The following is a 12804-nucleotide window of genomic DNA, read 5'->3' on the forward strand; positions in this document are numbered from 1 at the left end:
TAAAAAAAAAAAAAAAAACAAACCAGGATCTGTGAAAAGTCTGCATTAGAGGACATTTCAAAGGAATTTTATTTCTTTCAATTAAATGCATAAATAAAAACTGACAGTATAATAGGGCTTTCCTGGGGGCGTATATTGTCACCCTGTTTATTTAACTTATATGCAGAGTCCATCATGAGAAACGCTGGACTGGAAGAAACACAAGCTGGAATCAAGATTGCCGGGAGAAATATCAATAACCTCAGATATGCAGATGACTCCACCCTTATGGCAGAAAGTGAAGAGGAACTAAAATGCCTCTTGATGAAAGTGAAAGTGGAGAGTGAAAAAGTTGGCTTAAAGCTCAACATTCAGAAAATGAAGATCATGGCATCCGGTCCCACCACTTCATGGAAAATAGATGGGGAAACAGTGTCAGACTTTATTTTTCTGGGCTCCAAAATCACTACAGATGGTGACTGCAGCCATGAAATTAAAAGACACTTACTCCTTGGAAGGAAAGTTATGACCAACCTAGATAGCATATTCAAAAGCAGAGTCATTACTTTGCCAACAAAGGTTCGTCTAGTCAAGGCTATGGTTTTTCCTGTGGTCATGTATGGATGTGAGAGTTGGACTGTGAAGAAGGCTGAGCGCTGAAGAATTGATGCTTTTGAACTGTGGTGTTGGAGAAGACTCTTGAGAGTCCCTTGGACTGCACGGAGATCCAACCAGTCCATTCTGAAGGAGATCAGCCCTGGGATTTCTTTGGAAGGAATGATGCTGAAGCTGAAACTCCAGTACTTTGGCCACCTCATGCGAAGAGATGACTCACTGGAAAAGACTCTGATGCTGGGAGGGATTGGGTGCAGGAGGACAAGGGGACAACAGAGGATGAGATGGCTGGATGGCATCACTGACTCGATGGACGTGAGTCTGAGAGAACTCCGGGAGTTGGTGATGGACAGGGAGGCCTGGCGTGCTGCGATTCATGGGGTCGCAAAGAGTTGGACACGACTGAGCGACTGATCTGATCTGATAGCTGATAAAGAATCCACCTGCAATGCAGGAGACCTGGGTTCGATCCCTGGGTTGGGAAGATCTCCTGGAGAAGGGAATGGCTACCCACTCCAGTATTCTGGCCTGGAGAACTCCATGAACTGTATGGTCCGTGGGGGTCACAGAGTTGTACACGACTGAACAACTCTTTCTTTCAATAGGTGTAACAATGGATTCGTGCTGAAGTGCTAGCAAGTCTTGATCTACCGTGATAGAAGGCTCTGAACTGAATTCTCTACTTGTTCGACCACTAACTGTGTGCCCTTGAGCAAATCACTTGCCTTTTCTATGCTTTCACTTCTTTATCTGTAAAAAAGGATGTTGGACTAAATGGCTGCTAAGATCCCTTCCACCTCTGACATTATATAGGACAGGACACTATTCAAGGGCTGAAGGCAAGTTTGTTTATTAAATACTCCCTCCCATTGTCTTTCTGCCCTGTTGGCCTTTTTCCCATCAGAAGTGTCAAATTCTTTTTTTTTTTTTTTTTAGTATTTATTTATTTGGCTGCACTGGGTCTTAGTTGCTGCATGGAGGATCTAGTTCCCTGACCAGGGATCGAACTCCAGCCCCCTCCCTGCATTGGGAATTCAGAATCTTAGCCTCTGTACCAGCAAGGAAGTCCCAGGAGTGTCAAATTGTTAATTAGTAGGTTTCCAAACATGAAAACTACAAGGTTTTACTGTACATTTGGTTTGGGTTTTTTTTTTTTATGGTTTTTTGTACATTTGGGAAAAATTAAGGTTTACCTTTTAAAGCAGAAAAATAGAGCTTGCTTAGGAATCTAACAAGTCATAACCCCCCCCAAAATGAAATGGAAGATCCTGAAAATCTGGGACTTCATGCAAAGAAAGAACAAGAATCGTGTTGTTTTTTTGTTTTTTAAAAGATTCTCCTTCCATTTGCAACATCTTTATGCTTCCTTCATGGATTTCTCCATCTTTTTCAACTCTACAATGAGCTATTTTAAGAGTCTGTTTTCCTTCTCTACAGTAATACTGTTCAGATAGGCAATTTAATTGTCATCATACTTTTTCTTAGTCTTTCAAGACCTTTCATTACGGTGAAATAATTTTAGGTGCACCAAGCACAAATCCATTAAATACTTTCCTTATTTCACTAATGAACTATTGTGGGTGGTAAAAATTAATTTCATTCCACCCGTGATACTCACATATCTGTTAAATTTTTATAGCTGAGAAATGAAGGTTGCAACTAACTGAAAGCAAATGAGAGTCTCCTCTTAAAATGTTAAGTCTGTTGTTTCATTTATGCCAAGATGTATCTGAAGCAAAAAAAATCTATAAAAATACTTCATGAAATGAAAACGGCTCGACAGTTCCAATCTCAGGGTTGCTGCTGCAGAAGTTTTTATAGTCTGGATATGCTTAGGAATTAGAAGGCCCCTGTGTTCATGCATTGGAAGAAAATTGAGCAGATGTGTTTAAGCCTGTCCCAGTGGGCAAATCATTTGCAGGCTTGCACGGTACCATCAGTATCAAGGTCCTGGAGTGAACTGCCACTTAGCTCAGCCAATGTGGCTCAAGTCCACAGCTCAGGCTGTGGTGCTAACACCTCCCATCTCACACCTCCACCCAGGGGAGGTCACAAATGAGAAGGGGAGAGGATGTGGAGTCAGTCAAACCCTTCCCTGCTGCATGGAAAGGAACTCCAAACTCAGGGCCTACTGACAGGCCCGAGAAGCCACTCTGACAGGCAAGGGACAACACCTCCTAACAGTGACGGGTCAGATCCATGAACTCTGGCCGGAAGGTGCATTGAAGAGGGAAACAGGGACTTTGCTGCCAGTCCAGTGGTTAAGACTTCACCTTCCAAGGCAGGGGGTGCAGGTTCAATCCCATGAGGCTAAAATCCCATAGGCTTCATGGCCAAAACACCAAAACATAAAACAGAAACAACACTGTAACAAATTCAGTTGTTGTTTAGCTGCTAAGCTGGGTCAGATTCTTTTGCTACCCAGTGGAATAGCCCAACAGGTTCTGTCCATGGGATTTCCCAGGCAAGAATACTGGAGTGGGTTGCCATTTCCTTCTCCAGGGGATCTTCCCGACCCAGGGATTGAACCCATGTCTCTTGCTTTGGCAGGTGGATTCTTTAACACTGAGCCACCAGGGAAGTCCCGTAACAAATTCAATGAAGACTTTAAAAATGATTCACATCAGAACAAAAGAGAGAAAAGAAAAACAGAAATCATCCTATCACACTGATGACAATAATGATTTCATTGGTAAACGGGGGGTGGGGTGGGGAATAAGAAAGTGTCTTTAGAGAAATAGCGCAGCAGCCAGAGTTCTCTTTAGGGAGACAGGACAAGTGTCACATGGCAAGAAAGGTCCAAGAACTGTCCCTGAAGATATATACTTCCAGAACCACCAATGGCCTTGACAGAGGTGAAATTGGGGCTGACAAGTCAGTGCTTCCTTCCATACAGTCTCTTCCTGAACCCACTCTGATTTACTTGAGGTCAGCACCTTAGGTGGAAGGAGCAGCGTGTGGATTTTTCTTCAGTAACATTTAATTCCAGTTTCTGCCTTCAGATATGTGCAAAGTGTTCCAGAGGGCTCCAGGAGCTTGGTGCTTGAACCCCTGCTACTCTTTTTTTCCTTCATCTCTTATTCTGGACTCCTTTCTCATTTCTCTCCGCCTTTCTTTCTAAAACCCAAATGGTTGATTGATGAGATGAAATGATCACTGATAAGAAGACAGCCTAAGACAAAAATCCCCCAAGTCATGTCCTATGGCCCTGGTGTAATTACTCAGGAGAGTTGGATGATGTTCATCCCGCTGCTGAGTTTAGGGCTTAACCACATAACCAGGAAGATCAGTGATAACTTGAAAGAAAAAAAAAAAAAAGAAGGGCCATAAGAAGGCAGTGGTCATATTTTTTCCATCTATAAAAACCATTACTTTGTTGTACTTCCATTTATCCACTCACACACACACAACCTGATACCTTTATTATTTTTAACTCTATGAAATGGCAGCGAGCCACGTTAGCCTGCAGAGAATTATCAGTGGAGTCTGCCTTTAAAAAGAATGAAGGAAAAAAAAGGTTTCTCTCCTCAAGTGACAGTAAATTGGATAAATGCTATTTTTAGATGAAATACATCTAACTAATGTCCAGATGTGATTCCACCACATGAAGAGAAAAACAAATCTATCTAAAGCACTGAGCTGTACTTGAAAACATTCTGTAAAGATTTCTGGCAATAACGATTTATCATGGAAAGGCTTAGACACGTGGTACTGACCAGCAGCCTCGGCAGCGGTTCCCTTGGGAACAGCATCTGCACACATGGCTTCAACATGTAGACGATCCCAAGGTTTACATTCCTGATTTAATTGTTACTGACTCTCTGGGCTCACAACTCATTGGCAGTATATCTCCACGTGAGCAGAGGGAATAGGGGGAGAACACACGAGTCAGGATTGCTGTGCTCAGCCGGTGGGGTCCTAGGATGGCTGACGTCACGAGAGATCATGTACTTGTTCGAAGGATGCTGCTTCTGCTCCGGACAGTTTTGGAAGTCCTACTCATTCATTCAGCAAGTATTATATAAGCACCTACAGTCTTCCAAGCTGAGCATAAAGTGATGAGCAGTCCTCCCTGTCCTCACAGTTAGAGTCCAGCAGAATATCTTTTGGAGCCCAGATTGCAAATTATGAGAGAAAAATAAAATCTTATTACTTTGGTGACCCAAAGAGCAGTCCCAGTCTTTGCTGTGGTGCATGAACTTGAATAATGTCTGGCCATTTGAAACATCAATCCCTGAAATATAGTCACTGAAGATATTTAAAAATAACATGACACGGGCTTTAAGAGAAGAGTTACAAAGAAATTGCTGGGCAGCTGGAATAAAGCAATGGCCTCTCCAGGTGATTCTCTCTGCCGTTTCTGCTCCTACAGGAAGGAAACGGGGCGAGGCTGTGGCAGGGAACGAGGACAAGCTGGGCAAGGGATAAAATCCCTGGTGGGCACAGTGGTTAGGACTCTGTGCTCTCAACGTAGGGGGCCCAGGTTCGATCCCTGGTCAGGGAATGAGATGCCACATGCTCCAACTAAGAGTTTGTGTGCCGCAACTAAGGAACTCACCTGTTGCAACTAAGACACAGTGCAGCCAAATAAATGTACCCTGAAAAAAAACATCTGGATAGAGGAGGGAGGGGGATAAAAGCATTAAATGAAGGCAGCTTCAGAGTTGAGCCCAGATAGTTAGAAAACTGCGGTCAAGGTGTAATGGATTCCATCAAAGAACTGGATGTGGGGACTTCCCTGGTGGTCCAGTGGTAAAGAACCTGCCTGCCAATACAGAGGATGTGGGTTCAATCCTTAGGAAGATCCTGCATGCTGAAGGGCAATTAAGCCCATGTGCTGCAACTATTGAGCCCCCGTGCCCTACATACAGCCTGTGCTCCGCAACAAGAGAAACCACTGCAGTGAGAAGCCCAAGCACCGAAACTAGAGAGTAGCCCTGGCTCGTCACAACTAGTGAAAGCCTGTGCACAGCAACAGAGACCCAGCACAGTCAAAAATGAACGAATAAAGAAAGACAGAAAACATTTTAAAAACTGGATGGGGAAGCACAGGAGCTAGGCTTACAATGTGGACACCAAAGTCCAGGGGAGTAGAAGTGTTTTTTTGTTTGTTTTTTTTTTTTCCAGATTAAAGATGGATTTGCATGTAGCCCTCTAAACTCTCCTACTTGAAGGCTCTTACAATAGCCCACTCTCTGCAGAGAAATTTAGCTGCAACCTGGGGTGTGCCTTGTAGGCATGAAATTGAGCTGATGGAACTGATGAAGATATCAGGCTTGCAACATCAGTTTCACTCACATTACCCTCGACAGCTCAACTAACCAGGACAGGCCAGGGCTGGCTTCCTTTCCCTCCTTAAGAGCCACCCCATCAGGATAATCTTTTAAGCCTAGCAGATCATAAATATTCTTATCTGTGCTTCTTGGCACTGTGGGTGATCCTGCTTCCCTATAGGGACTCTGATGGAGTTGATCTCCACCCCAACACCCTGGTGGTTTTATTTTTTATTGGTGTATAATTGTTGTACAATGTTGTGTCAGTTTCTGCTGTACAACACAGTGAATCAGCTATAAATATACATATATCCCCTCCCTCCCACTCCCCCATCCCACCCCTCTAGATCACAGAGCACCAAGCTGAGCTCCCTGTGTTACACAGCAGCTTACACATGGTAGTGTGTGTGTGTGTGTGTGTGAGCACTTCTCTCCTAATTCATCCCACCCTCCCCTTTCCCCACTGTGTCCACAGGTTCCTTCTCTGTCTGCATCTCTATTCCTGCCCTGCAAACAGGTACATCTATACCATTTTTTCTCGATTCCCATTACACCAGTGGTTTTAAAATATACCTCAAATATACATCTATGGGATGGCCTGGTGGGTGGGACCAGACTTCCCTACTTGGGTACATACAGAGCTTTTTTTTTTTTAAAAAAAAAAAAATCAGTTTTCTAAACTGGTCTCCATGCAAGATTTTGTTAGATAAAACAAAATAATTCAGAGGAGGTTCTAGTATATATTTTTATAGAAAACAAGGTGGGATGCTTGAAATAGCTGTTCTAGACCAAGAGTCAGCAGTCATTTCAACCATATGTGGATAAACCGGGCTAGACCGTGGGGTAAGCAGATTCCTTTTGTGGTCTGTTAAGCCCCAGGCATGAACAAAAAAGAAAATAATAGGAAATCAATAAAAGAAGAGGGACGCCAGAGAAAGAAAAGGATTAATTTCTATAATAGTGGTTTGGAGGCCTCTCTCCCCAGAAAATGTACACTTATACACATTCACATAATATGCTGCAAACCATCTGTAGGGCTCTGTCAACTGTGAAGACCCTCATCTAGGGACCCAGGTTGAAAGCATCCATGGGAAGCCTCCCTCACAGCAGGTTACCCTATCAGTTACATAGGGTGCCTGCTGTGAAGCCAATATTCTGGAATTCTCATTTTTATTTAATGCAACTTTGATTTTTCCTAGTTATACTCGTACGGATGTTGCTATGAATCACAGTGTTGTTCAGTTACTAAGTCGTGTCTAACTCTTTGTAACTCCATGGACTGCAGCATGCTGGGCTTCCCTGTCCTTCACCATCTCCCAGAGTTTGCTCAAATTCGTGTCCACTGAGATGGTGATGCCATCCAATCATCTCATCCTCTGTCACCCACTTCTCCTTCTCTCAACCTTTCCCAGCATCAGGGTCTTTTGCAATGAGTCGGCTCTTCGCATCAGGTGGCCAAAATATTGGAGCTTCAGCATCAGTCCTTCCAGTGAATATTCAGAGTTGATTTCCTTTAGGATTGACTGGTTTGATGAACCACAGTGAACCACACTCAAAGTTTTGGACATAGGCTTTCAAATGTTTTGCTTAGAATTCATCTAATTTAATAGGCTTTATCAGCTACTCTCCAATCCATATCTTTAGATCTCTAATCTGAAGAAATAACGTAGTTGTCAGATTCAAGTGAAGTCTACCACTTGCCAAAGGTGTTTCAACACTTGTCGTATTAATAGCTCCCCTTGGAAGCACAAACAATTGAGGCTTTTGCTGGAGACATCTAATATTATTTGGTTATTTTAATAGCACTAGCCTCCTGGTGTCATCATTAAGCCTCTCATACTCCCTTAGGCCTTGATGGTTGTTGATACTGACACTTTTAATCAACCTCTATTTAAAACCTTAAGACCAGGATTTCCCTGGTGATCCAGTAGCTAAGACTCTGCATTCCCAATACAGGGGACCCAGGTCTGACCCCTGGTCAGGGACCTATATCCCACATGCCACAACCAAGGGTTTGCATGCCACAACTGAGACCCAGTGCAGCCAAACAATTTTTTTTTTTTAAGTACGGTTAAAAAAAAAAATAATCTTAAGACCAAGTAATTGTGACCAAGTCATTACCCTGTTATGTTTGATCTTGACTCAAAATAATCATTGCCTTTCTGGCCATCCATCCTCTCTTGTACTAACAGCTGCTGCTGCTAAGTCGTTTCAGTTGTGTCTGACTCTGTGTGACTCCATAGACGGCAGCCCACCAGGCTCCTCCGTCCCTGGGATTCTCCAGGCAAGAACACTGGAGTGGGTTGCCATTTGCTTCTCCAATGCATTAAAGTGAAAAGTGAAACTGAAGTTGATCAGTCGTGTCCGATTCTTTGCGACCCCATGGACTGCAGCCTTCCAGGCTCCTCCATCCATGGGATTTTCCAGGCAAGAGTGCTGGAGTGGGGTACCATTGCCTTCTCCCTTGTACTAACAGTAGGTACGTATAATCACTGGATATGTGAGGCCAGAACTCAGAAGGGAAAGTCTGTGCTGGTCCAGCACAGACTTTCCCTTCTGAGTTCTGGCCTCACATATCCAGTGATTATACATACCTGAGACACCTTAAACTCAATATGCCTAAAGCTAGACTCTTCCTTCCTCCAGATCTACTCTTCCACCTGTCTATCTGCATGTACCACTACATAGACCATGCTTAAGACAAAGTTATTTGGACTTCTTCCTTCTTCTCCACTCTCGCGTCCAATAGGTGATAAGGTCTTCATGAGTCCACCTCCCTCATAGCCAAGCACTTTTGTTCATGTCTCCACCTACCTTCTGGATTACTGCAGCAACCTCACTGGACTTTGAGTCCCTCTCCCTTCAATCTGTTGCCAATGACCTTTTGAAATTACAAATCTGGTCTTAGAACCATTTCCACTTAAAATCCTTTAATAGGGACTGCCCTGGTGGTCCAGGGGCTAAGACTTCACACTTCCAATGCAAGGGGTCTAGGTTCCATCCCTAATCAGGGAACTAGATCCCACATGCTGCAACTAAGAGATTCCACAGGTGACAACTAAGACCCAGCTCAGCCAAAAAAAAAAAAAAAAAATCCCTCGATAGATGCCCCTTGCCCTCAAAATACAAATCAGACTCCTTAGCATAGAATTTAAGGCTCTTCCTAAGCTGTCCCGTGTCACCCGCACTCCCCCAGGCCAGCACCCAGAGCTTGGGGCTGGTAAACCACACGCTCTTCCTCCGAGTGATGGCCTGTCCCTCTTGAGCACGCTTTTCCCTTGCTTAACACCTATGCGTTCTTCAAAAGCACATGAAATGTTGACATGGGCACTATTTCGGTGTTGGATGCACATTTTACAATTTCTAATCTTCCCCATGATCCCCTGGGACCTGCAGAATTTGGTGAAAGGCGTGCAGCTAATGAGTAGCTAAACAGGAACTCAGATCAGGCCTGCTTGATTCCAGTGCCTACAATCTTTCCATGAAGCCAAGACGCCCCACTTCAGAACTGCACTCAGATGTTGTCTTCTGCAGGGGCCTCCCCTGCCCCTCATCTGGCCTGGCTCTTACAGCGCCCACCAGGGCTTTCCTCTAACTGCCTCCAAAATGCACAGTGAAGTGTTGCTCAGTCACTGTCCTATGTTGTGAGCTTCTAGTGGCAAACAGTGGGCCTTTTAATTAGAAAAGGGACCTCCCTGATGGTCCAGTGGTTAAGACTCTGCACTTCCACTGAAGGGGCCACAGGTTTGATCCCTGGTCAGGGAATTAAGATCCACATGCCATGGGATCATCCAATAAAAAAATGGTGCACCCAATAAAGAAATAAATAAAGTTTTTTTTTAAAAAAAAGGGAAAGAAAAGGGACTTACCTGGTGGTCCAGTGGCTAAAATGCCCCTGGTCATGGAGCTAGATCCCACATGCCACAACTAAAAGATTCCACATGCTGCAAGACACACACACACACACACACACACACACAGAACAAGATCCTACATTCCACAGTGAAGATCTGCAGCTAAGAGCTGGAGCAGCCAAATAAATACCTTTTATAAAAAAGAAAGAAAGAAAAGAACACCTGATCACAAAGCTAAAATTTAACTAATAGATTGAACTATGAACAGACCCCATGCCCCACATCCAGTCCAGCTACTTAGAAGTAACCAAGGTTAACTTCCTTCTTGTATAACCTTCCAGAAATGTTCATGACTATGGAAATATGTATACAAATATGTTTTCCCCCAACAGATGGTCTCAAACTGTACATACTTTTCTGCAATTTGCTTTTTTCCTAAAAACTACATTTTAGACATTTTTCTACATCAGTATGTGTAGATCTACATCTTTTTTTACAGAAATAAGTCCATGTATACTATTTTCACAACTCATATAAAGGAATAAAACTCACTGCTTAAAGGTTATAAAGTCAGTGTGGGAAAAAAAAAAGTCTAGCCATGTGCTGTTTACAAGAGAAATACCTCAAACATGATGCAGAAGGCCTAAAAGTCAAGGGATTCACTCCTACACTGTTGGTAGGAATGTACATTGGTGCAGACACTATGATGAGCAGTATGGAGATTCCTTAAAAAACTAAAAACAGAGCTACCATATGATCCTACAATCCCATTCCTGGGCATATATCCAGAGAAAACCGTAATTGACAAAGATGCACGCACCCCAATGTTCATTGCAGCATGCTTGCAAGAGCCAAGACGTGGAAGCAGCCTCAAGTCCACTGACAGATTAACGGATAAAGAAGATGCAGTACACACACACACACACATACACACACACAGGAATATTACTCAGCCAATCCCAAAGAAAGGCAATGCCAAAGAATGCTCAAACTACCACACAGTTGCACTCATCTCACACACTAGTAAAGTAATGCTCAAAATTCTCCAAGCCAGGCTTCAGCAATATGTGAACTGTGAACTTCCTGATGTTCAAGCTGGTTTTAGAAAAGGCAGAGGAACCAGAGATCAAATTGCCAACATCCGCTGGATCATAGAAAAAGCAAGAGAATTCCAGAAAAACATCTATTTCTGCTTTATTGACTATGCCAAAGCCTTTGACTGTGTGGATCACAATAAACTGTGGAAAATTCTTCAAGAGATGGGAATACCAGACCACCTTATCTGCCTCTTGAGAAATTTGTATGCAGGTCAGGAAGCAACAGTTAGAACTGGACATGGAACAACAGACTGGTTCCAAATAGAAAAAGGAGTTCGTCAAGGCTGTATATTGTCACCCTGTTTATTTAACTTATATGCAGAGTACATCATGAGAAACGCTGGACTGGAAGAAACACAAGCTGGAATCAAGATTGCCAGGAGAAATATCAATAACCTCAGATATGCAGATGACACCACCCTTATGGCAGAAAGTGAAGAGGAACTCCAAAGCCTCTTGATGAAAGTGAAAGTGGAGAGCGAAAAAGTTGGCTTAAAGCTCAACATTCAGAAAACAAAGATCATGGCATCCGGTCTCATCACTTAATGGGAAATAGATGGGGAAACAGTGGAAACAGTGTCAGACTTTATTTTTCTGGGCTGCAAAATCACTACAGATGGTGACTGCAGCCATGAAATTAAGAGACACTTACTCCTTGGAAGGAAAGTTATGACCAACCTAGATAGCATATTCAAAAGCAGAGACATTACCTTGCCAACAAAGGTTCGTCTAGTCAAGGCTATGGTTTTTCCTGTGGTCATGTATGGATGTGAGAGTTTGACTGTGAAGAAGGCTGAGCGCCAAAGAATTGATGCTTTTGAACTGTGGTGTTGGAGAAGACTCTTGAGAGTCCCTTGGACTGCACGGAGATCCAACCAGTCCATTCTGAAGGAGATCAGCCCTGGCATTTCTTTGGAGGGAATGATGCTAAAGCTGAAACTTCAGTACTTTGGCCACCTCGTGCGAAGAGTTGACTCATTGGAAAAGACTCTGATGCTGGGAGGGATTGGGGGCAGGAGGAGAAGGGGACGACAGAGGATGAGATGGCTGGATGGCATCACTGACTCGATGGACGTGAGTCTGAGTGAACTCCGGGAGCTGGTGATGGACAGGGAGGCCTGGCGTGCTGCGATTCATGGGGTCGCAAAGAGTCAGACACGACTGAGCGACTGATCTGATCTGATCTGATAGAAAAAGAATGAAATATTGCCATTTGTGGCAGCATGGATGGACCCAGAGATAATCGTACTAAGGGAAGTAAGTCAGATGAGAAAGACAAATATCAGATGCTATTGCTTATATGTGGAATCTAAAAAAAAAAAAAAGACACAAATTAACTCGTATATAAAACAAAAATGAAGGCAGGAGGAGAAGGGGACGACAGAGGATGAGATGGCTGGATGGCATCACTGACTCAATGGACATGGGTTTGGGTGAACTCCGGGAGTTGGTGATGGACAGGGAGGCCTGGCGTGCTGTGGTTCATGGGGTCGCAAAGAGTCAGATATGACTGAGCAACTGAACTGAAAACAAAAATAGACCCAAAGACATAGAAAACAAATTTATAGTTACCGAAGGAGAAAGATGGGGAGGGATAAATTAGGCATTTGGGATTAGCATATATCATACTACTGTATATAAAACAGATAACCAACAGGACCTACTATATAGCACAGGGAACTATAATCAATATTTCATAATAACTTATAAGAGAAAAGAACCTGAAAAAGAATACATGTGTGTGTATAACTGTATACCTGAAACTAACACAAGATTGTAAATCAACTGTATTCCAATAGGAAAAAGCAACAAAAGGTGGAAAGGAGACAAAAAAAGACAAAACAACAACAACAAAGTGTTCTTGAGAGTTGTTAAAAAAAAAAAAGTCAAGGGATTCATTAAATAAGAACACATGAATCTGTGTGTGTATATATATTTAAATAAATAAATGGAGGAGAAGCGAAATTTCTGCCTTACAGAAGAAAA

General features: G+C 43.1%; 1 long non-coding RNA gene and 2 other non-coding genes across 3 annotated transcripts in view; 2 read left to right on the plus strand and 1 right to left on the minus strand.

Annotated features, from left to right (window-relative positions):
* The window catches only part of LOC123327560, an 82539-nt gene that overhangs the window by 11442 nt on the left and 58293 nt on the right, over positions 1-12804 (minus strand). The window lies entirely within an intron of this gene.
* On the plus strand, positions 5025-5098 carry TRNAE-CUC. Its single transcript has one exon. It is a non-coding gene; the product is annotated as a tRNA-Glu (tRNA).
* On the plus strand, positions 9560-9632 carry TRNAG-UCC. Its single transcript has one exon. It is a non-coding gene; the product is annotated as a tRNA-Gly (tRNA).

This window comes from Bubalus bubalis, chromosome 3 (assembly GCF_019923935.1).
Source record: "Bubalus bubalis isolate 160015118507 breed Murrah chromosome 3, NDDB_SH_1, whole genome shotgun sequence".
NCBI classification, from domain to species: Eukaryota; Metazoa; Chordata; class Mammalia; order Artiodactyla; family Bovidae; genus Bubalus; species Bubalus bubalis.